We start from the raw sequence: 8,076 nt of genomic DNA on the forward strand, positions 1-8,076 counted from the left end.
CTCAAAAACATAATCATAACCAAAACCATATGATTGAGTTAAAATAATAATTGTTCCGATATCCAAATACAAAATTTGATCAAATCCAATCACTAGAATATCGAAGTCCTAAGGCACAAGTATGACTCTCATGCTTTGGCCTTTCTAGGATTTTCGCGAGTGGATCCGCAATGTTTTGATCAATATGAACTTTGCGAATACATATCTTTCCCTTTTAAACTTCATCCCTTATGTAGTTGAATCTCCGCTCAATATGCCTTGTCTTTTGATATGCACGGGGTTCCTTGATTTGAGCAATCATACCCTCGTTGTCACAAAAGATTTCTAAAGTGTCCTGAATGGTACGGACTACCACTAGATCGGCAATGATATTTCTAATCCACGCATCTTCTTGAGCTACCAAGGAGGCGGCGATGTACACTCTATGGAAAAATTTTAGCAAAATTTAGTATCATTAGCCTAATATGGTGACAAATGCTTAAAGCAGTAAGCATCATGAGAAAATTAAAACAAGTGTATGCTCTTAAACTAAATCTGCATATTGATTTAATAGAGCAATTAAGAAACACTCATGAGGCAACTACTACTAATGATACTAAAGGATTATAAGAAATAAAAATGATAATAGTGGAATTGGAAATTCCAGGAAAAGAAGAATCTGGCTACTTACCCAAAGAAATCTACAAGAAAGGATTCTCAGCGAAACAAATATACGATACGTCCTAAAGGAATAAGATGTATTAGGATGGAAGAAAATCTATTGGCAGATTAAGTATCAGCATGTTCAACTTGTTAGCAAGTGGAAAGCTGAACATCACAAGCCATTTAGGATTACTTCAACAAATTAGATTTGTCAAAATGGAAATAGGAAATTAATAACAATGGGATTTGTTAATTACCTATGGCAAGAAGAGGTAATGACACAATCTGGATGATTGTGGATAGATTAACAAAGACAACTCATTGAATACCAATGAAGGGAACTTTTAAATAGAAAAATTAGCTAAATTATATGTAGACAGGTTTGTCTCACTTTATGGAGTTCTTAGTGTCTGATCAAGATAATCGATTTACTTTTCATTTTTGAAAGAATTTCCAGATAGCTATGGAAACAAGAGTAAACTTAAGCATAACATACCATACAAAGACTAATGGTCAAAATGAAAGGACCATACAAACATTAGAATTCATGCTAAGAGGATGTGAAATAAATATAGTGGAAATTGGAATAACCATTTGCCACTAATGGTTATCAATTATACATTAATGCTACCTCATTTAAAGCACTTTATGGATAAAAGTGTCAAATTCCAGTGTGTTGAGCAGAAATATGAGAAACAGATGCTTAGATTTACAAATACGGAAAAACAACAAGAGATCATCATAAGAGTTATGTAGATCATCTACGCAAGCCAATAGAAATCCAAGATTAGAGATAAAAGGATCTCCATGGAAAGAAGTAATTCAATTCAGAAAGAAAGGAAAGTTGAGCTCAAGGTTTATTGGACCATTCCAAACTATTAAATGAATACGGTCAGTAGCTAATCAGCTAAAGCTGATATACGAAATTACTGGCATACATAATGAACACGGGAAAGTTGCCATCATTACACAAAGGATATAAGAAATAAAGCATGGTTAGCTGAAATGTTAATCAAGAAGAATGATTCAAAAGAAGACTGAATTGAAAATATATTATAGTTAGCATCGGTAAATGTTTAGAATACAGAAGTAAGGTAAATAATTAAACACAACTGGCCATTGTGCTTAGAAATTTACAATTACTTATGATGTTCTATATCATTAACTGACTGCATCAATTACATATGCAGAAAAGTTAGAATAACCTCTCTTAAGGATCTCGAGAACGAGATTTATTCCAAGGTGGGGAGAATGTAACATTTCCAAAATTTCCAAAACATATGATGGGTTCATCCCACATATAAAATAAGAAAATGGATATACCCTACTTTGAATAAATGAAAGGATGGCTTCATCCCACATTGAAATATGGAAAAATATGGAATTTCCACATGGGTATAAATATGAAATGAAATTTGATCCCACATGGAAACTTGAAAGAAAATGAAAGCTTTTTATAAGGAAATGAGTTTCCATAATAATATTCTTATATGATAGGTCTCTCTCAAGTGGTCCTAGCGGAGGGTGCGTAAGCACCCGAACGCGCACGCGCACGGGCACGGGCGAAGTGCGATGGCCGCAATATGGCGCTTTGATGGCGCACTTTGCACTTCGCACGCTCGCATCGCCGCGAGCCGCTTAAGAGCCGCCTTAGTATTTTTGTGGAAAATCAAAAATCCACTTACGTTTCCATCGCGATACGCGATGGACTCCCAAAAATGACCCGTCGCGAAACGCGACGTGGAAGTTACCCAGACGTGCCACGTCACCTGACACGCGTCAGAAATGGGGATGACTCATCAACCCATCGCGATACGCGATGCCCGCTTATTGAACCCATCGCGATACGCGATGGGTCAGAAAATCAGCTATAAAAGGGGGCGAAATCAACCTTCATTTCCTGCTCAGAATTTTCTTTCTCTCTCAAATTTTCTTAAGGATGTTGGTATAATACTCGAGTGGTCGTAACGATATCCTATCCGATCGAAAGAAGCTTTTTATACACGAATCCAAAAGCTCTGCCTATTAAGGTAAGACATTGTGCCATCGTGTAAAGTTTCTAATCTCGTGATTATCGTTATGATTATGGGTTTATATTAACTTAGCTATACTACATGATCTTTAACCTAGGTGCTTAATACCAGGAAGCTCGTAAACCGTAAACTTGCAAGGTGAGACATTCGAGTTTTTGTACAACTCACATTTGCGTGAGGCCACTATTTTTCCTACATTGTCATGATAATTTCAAAACCTATAAAACTCATGGCAAATGTTCTAAATGTTTTCAAATATATTTTTAAAGTAATTTAAATACATTGAAGTGTTTAAGTCTCTGTAGTCTCACGGGATGATTACTACTGATATTGTGGGGTTTTGTATACAAGGCTTGCCTACTGGGCTATTACACGTTACTTATTGGACAAGTGTTAGCCAATAAGTAATATGACCACAGTCACAGATATGGTCGAGTGACAAGTACCTTTCGCTAATTTGTAAGCAGGCAGGTGTAAAAACATCTTAATGCTGTAATTGTATATGTGCCATTATAAATGAATGTACTCACCAGTATTTTCCGCTGATCAAATATTTTAAAACATGTTTCAGGTGAGATGATAAAGATAAAGGGATGGTGCCTGCGGGCCTTCCAGCTTAAATAAGTGGCTTATCACCAGAATAAAGAAACATGTTTTTGTTGTAAAATAGGGTTTATCCCTATAAAACATTTGTAAGGATATAAATGGGTTTTTATCCAACTAGATGAAATAAAAATCATAGTGTTTTACACTCTGATAATTTTTCCTAACTACGGCCCTGATGAATTTTTCTGCTGCTAAATAATAAACACCGATACCACCACTCGCGTTCACGGCTCCCCTCCCGGGGTATGGGTTCGGGGGATGTGACAAATTTGATCGGTAAGCAGACATGTGGGTTGATGAAGATCAATAAGAAGGTTGGGAGGCAGACTCGTTTCATTGCGATACGAGAGCCACAGCAACAACCATCGCTAGAGCCAAAGCTCGAGCACCCGATGCCACGCCATCATGTGATTAGACCAGTGTTGCCGATCCCAGTACATGTGGATGATACATTACGTGAGTTTCTTGCTACCACTCGCCTTACAGATGCTAAGGTGGCGTGGATAATGGAGTGTATGATTACGCGGGCGAGGGAGGAGGGTTGTACCGTTCCAGCAAAGTCGGGCATACTAGGTTCACCGCCACCAAATGCACAGGAGCCCCACCACAGTAGTCATTATTTTATCATCGGGTGTTTAGATGTTGATGTATTTTGGACTTTATGTTTTAGACCTTATGCTTGGGACCTTATGTTTTGGATATTACGTTTTGGTCCTTATGATTACATGTTTGTTTGGTTGATTAGTTGATTATCGCGTATGGATTATTATAACTTTCATTATTTATGTTTAAACGGTTTTTCTTTTACAAGCGTAATTAATTAGAGTAAAAAAAATGAAGATAAATATTTAAATGCGTTAAGTAATTCGTCAACCAACAACTTCTATTTCATTCGTCATGTATCTATAAGGCATTGAACAACTATAATTTTATAAAGGCTATATTTCAAAAGCTGAGTTAACAAGAGTCAAAACATATACACCAACAAATGAAATTATTTTTGTGGCAATTATATTTTAAAAGCTTAGATAACTCATATATGTGTCAACCAAAATAGATTGCATTACCACATCTAAAAAACCGTTATCCCGAAACGCTCATGTTGTACATAGGTTGTTATGTATGAAGCAAAATATTTACTTTTGAATTACGTGTTTCTAGTTTGTAACCAACTCGGATGTTATATTTAATATTTTGTAATTTTAAAGTTAAAAAAAAAATATACGAGTCGTATAGCCCTATACGGCTCGTATAGGGTCTATACGATACAAAGGAATAAAACCTGACACTTCCTGATTGAAAATGACTTGACTATGCACCTATACGAGTCGTATAGACCCTATACGACTCGTATAAGCTCTCCAACCCAAGCCTTTTCTTTCAAATCGCTTGTAGTGTTACGTTATTATGCTACAATTCTTATAAAATCCTGACAAGAAAAAATAAAACAAAATATGCAACAATATATTTCATACTATAAGTGTGTCCTACTAACATGAATTTTGGTAGCCCTATGAATTATTTGACCCAAACAAATTGTTTTTTCACATAGTAAGTGTGATTCGGTAACATTTAAAGAGCACATCGTACGTATTGATATTTTAGTACATATAAAACTACTTCTAAGTTTTAAGATGGTAAAACCTCAATTATCATGGGACGTTATAGATATAAGCCTATAACATTTATAATAACTAGACGGGGGCCCGCGCGATGCAGCGGGTGTTTGAACCTGTTAATCACGTACAAATATAAGTGTTTATGGTTCGGTTAAAACCTTGAAATCGTTTAAATCGGTCATTGGTTTGACTTCTTTTTTTCTTTTTCTTTTTTACTTTCGGTTTGTTGGTCGGTTTCAAAATTTTCAAAAAATGATGAACGGTTGGTTCGCGGTTTATATCGGCAACCGGCCATATGAAACCAGAAAAGACTGTGAATTAACCTAACTGCAATATGATTCATTTTGTAATATGTGTAGTTATTATTTCACATCCTAGATCTTCCATTAATATTTACCATTTATGTGGCTAAAATTATCATAATTTTAAACCAAATTTATTATTAAAGTTTAAACTGTGAAACCAAACTGGAGCCATGCCGTTAGTAACGATTCGGTTTCAACTTTCAATGGTTGAGTTTGGTTTTGGACGGCAAAAAATCAGTATTAACGGTTGGGCTCACAAGTTTAACTTAAAAACAATCAAAACCGACACTGAACACCCCTACGTAACATATTAATTTATTTAAAATGAAAAAAGTTACAACAATATCATATCCAAATTGAAGAGAATAAAATGCTCGTTTTTATGGTGCAATTTGTTTATAAAAATATTAACGTATGAAAAGGCTTTAGTCGTTTAAAAAACATGGGTGGGAAGTTAGTTTACAAATTCAAATAAAAACATAATATGGTTAAAGATGAGGGACCAACCTTGTAAGTTGAATGGATTGTGTTTAAAAGACATGTTTACCTTACTAACACATCTACCTCATGTTTTAAGTGTTGCAAATTACTTAAAAATGAGTGTTTTAATTTGTCCTTGTTTGGTGTATTATATATAGTATAGATAACTAATCTATACATGTGACGGGTCGGGCCAAATCTGTATACATATTTACACTAGAAGAGTGCCCGCGCGATGCAGCGGGAAACTGGAAACATGTACTTTGATTATCATGTAACAAATTTTTGAGTGTTCATTATTTTGTTTGAAACTACGAGACGGTTCACCAGTTTGGTTTCACGGTTGAAACCGGAGCTGACCGTACATATTGAAATGCTAATTATTTACTTATTTAGTATGAGATATAATATATATTAGACATAGTTAAAATATAGTTAACCAAAGTTTTATTTAATACGAGCAAACTCGTCTATTACAACTTTAATTTAATCAAATTTCCAGTATGGTTTTTTATAATCTTTGTTCTTGTTATGATTTTGCATTCTATTTATTCTAATAAGGTTATTATTTATATGACCAAAGTTATATTTGTTCACAGTATGATTCTCTTAATAATGTATTAGTTGATTAGTTTGAAGTGAAGATATATGCAGATTAATAATTCTTGTTTTAAATTTTTAAACTCAATTTTTTTTATCAAAGTACAAACTAAATCATAATCTAATCGTTGGTAATGGTTCGGTTTAGTTGGGTTTTATTTAGAAACAGTTTAGTTTTGGTTTTTGATGACAAAAAAAACATGTAAAGTGGACTCATTGTTTAATTAAAAAAACCATCAAAAAAACATGTAAAGTGGACTTTTGCATAATTTTTTTTACTTCGAAAACTATAGCAATATGATAATCAAATTAAAGATAATAAAATGCTCGTTTTTATGCCATTTATTTTAAAAAAATATTAACGTACGAAAAAGTTATGACCGTTTAAAAACCGTGAGGTAGTTGGGTCAAAAATGAAAATAAAATAATATATATGTAAAAGATCATGGACCAATTGTGTAATTTTAAGGGATGAAACTTATAATTATTTTAAAGACATTGCAAAGTGAGATTTGATGTTATAATAACATTTGTGCCCCTTATTAATGTTGTATCTCATGCATATTTGGTTGTAAATTCCTTAATCCAAGCGTCTTAATTTACCCTTCATTGATGTATTATATATAGTATTGATTTAGGCCGCCACGAAAATTATGGATTGATCAGGGCTAATAATAACTTCTACAACATTTTAGCTAATAACTAACATACTGTATTGTATTTGGTTTCCATAATAGATACCTTCCATTTGTGTTTTAATAAGTAGTTCTAACTTCTAAATAATATTATTTCTAAATAAAGGTTAAATGACTAGATGTAATATGTGGGTGGCCGATGCTCAAAATCGAAACATTTTGATTGACTAGAAGTTAAAAGTTTGGAAATAAATTTTAATTATAGGTGTGGATGTTGAAGATTGTATGAAAAGGAAACATATGGCCATATGGGCGTTACCGGCTGTCCGGTTCAAGTGAATCCGGTCCTAGGGACGGCAGCCACCTTCTTTACTCCAACTTGTAAAAATCATTTTCAGCCTCAAATGTCAAATAACGTATGATAAATTTATTAGTTTAATCTCACACGTTTATTAAAAAAAGTACATTAAAAGTCAAATGTTTTATAGAACTTTTAATAGTGATAATAAAAATAAAAAAAAAGTCGTTAAAATATATCCACGCATCCTCTTTCAAATGCATTAAGCGCGTAAAATCAGATATGTAATTTCACTTTTATACGTCTTTTAAAAACGTTTATTTCCTTTTCAACGCTTCGACCACGAAACATAAATATAGTTGCTGTGAGAATCGTACCTCACCACATTCTCGTCTGTCTGCAGCCGAAATGCGGATACCCAAAGCAAACGAACGAAACCGCCACCAATGTACATGTCTGACCATGCCCTCATTCGCTCAGACTGCTTCCATCCAAATAGCAACGTTGGAATTGTTCTTAGAATCTAAATTTGAATGTTGTGTATTGATGATAAGTAGTAATTATGAAATCAAAACTACTGTTCTGGTTCAAAGTTCATGTGGATTCAAATCTGTAGTCTTTAGTCGTGGAAATGACATCAATGACCAAGTTAACAAATTCAAAGTCAGAATTATATGAGACACCTTTATGTAGCATATAACGAAGTTAAATTAAGATGACACATCTTATGCGTAATTATATATTAGCTAAAAAATAACCATAATTATTGGAATCCCTTGATTAAGACGACGTTTGCTTCATTAGCAACTATTACAAAACAATTTCATCAACAATGATAAGAAATGAAAGTTATTTATT

At 33.7% G+C, this 8,076-nt stretch overlaps 1 long non-coding RNA gene across 1 annotated transcript; it reads left to right on the forward strand.

The window, feature by feature from the left end:
* The first annotated feature begins 2,381 nt into the window (after window positions 1–2,381).
* LOC143624043 (uncharacterized) lies at window positions 2,382–3,335 on the forward strand. Its single transcript, XR_013152026.1, has 2 exons — window positions 2,382–2,813; window positions 3,247–3,335. It is a non-coding gene; the product is annotated as an uncharacterized LOC143624043 (long non-coding RNA).
* The last annotated feature ends 4,741 nt before the right edge of the window (window positions 3,336–8,076 follow it).

Source organism: Bidens hawaiensis, unplaced genomic scaffold (genome assembly GCF_021521415.1).
Source record: "Bidens hawaiensis isolate Kalapana, Puna unplaced genomic scaffold, B.hawaiensis_p1.1 tig00003653_1, whole genome shotgun sequence".
NCBI classification, from domain to species: Eukaryota; Viridiplantae; Streptophyta; class Magnoliopsida; order Asterales; family Asteraceae; genus Bidens; species Bidens hawaiensis.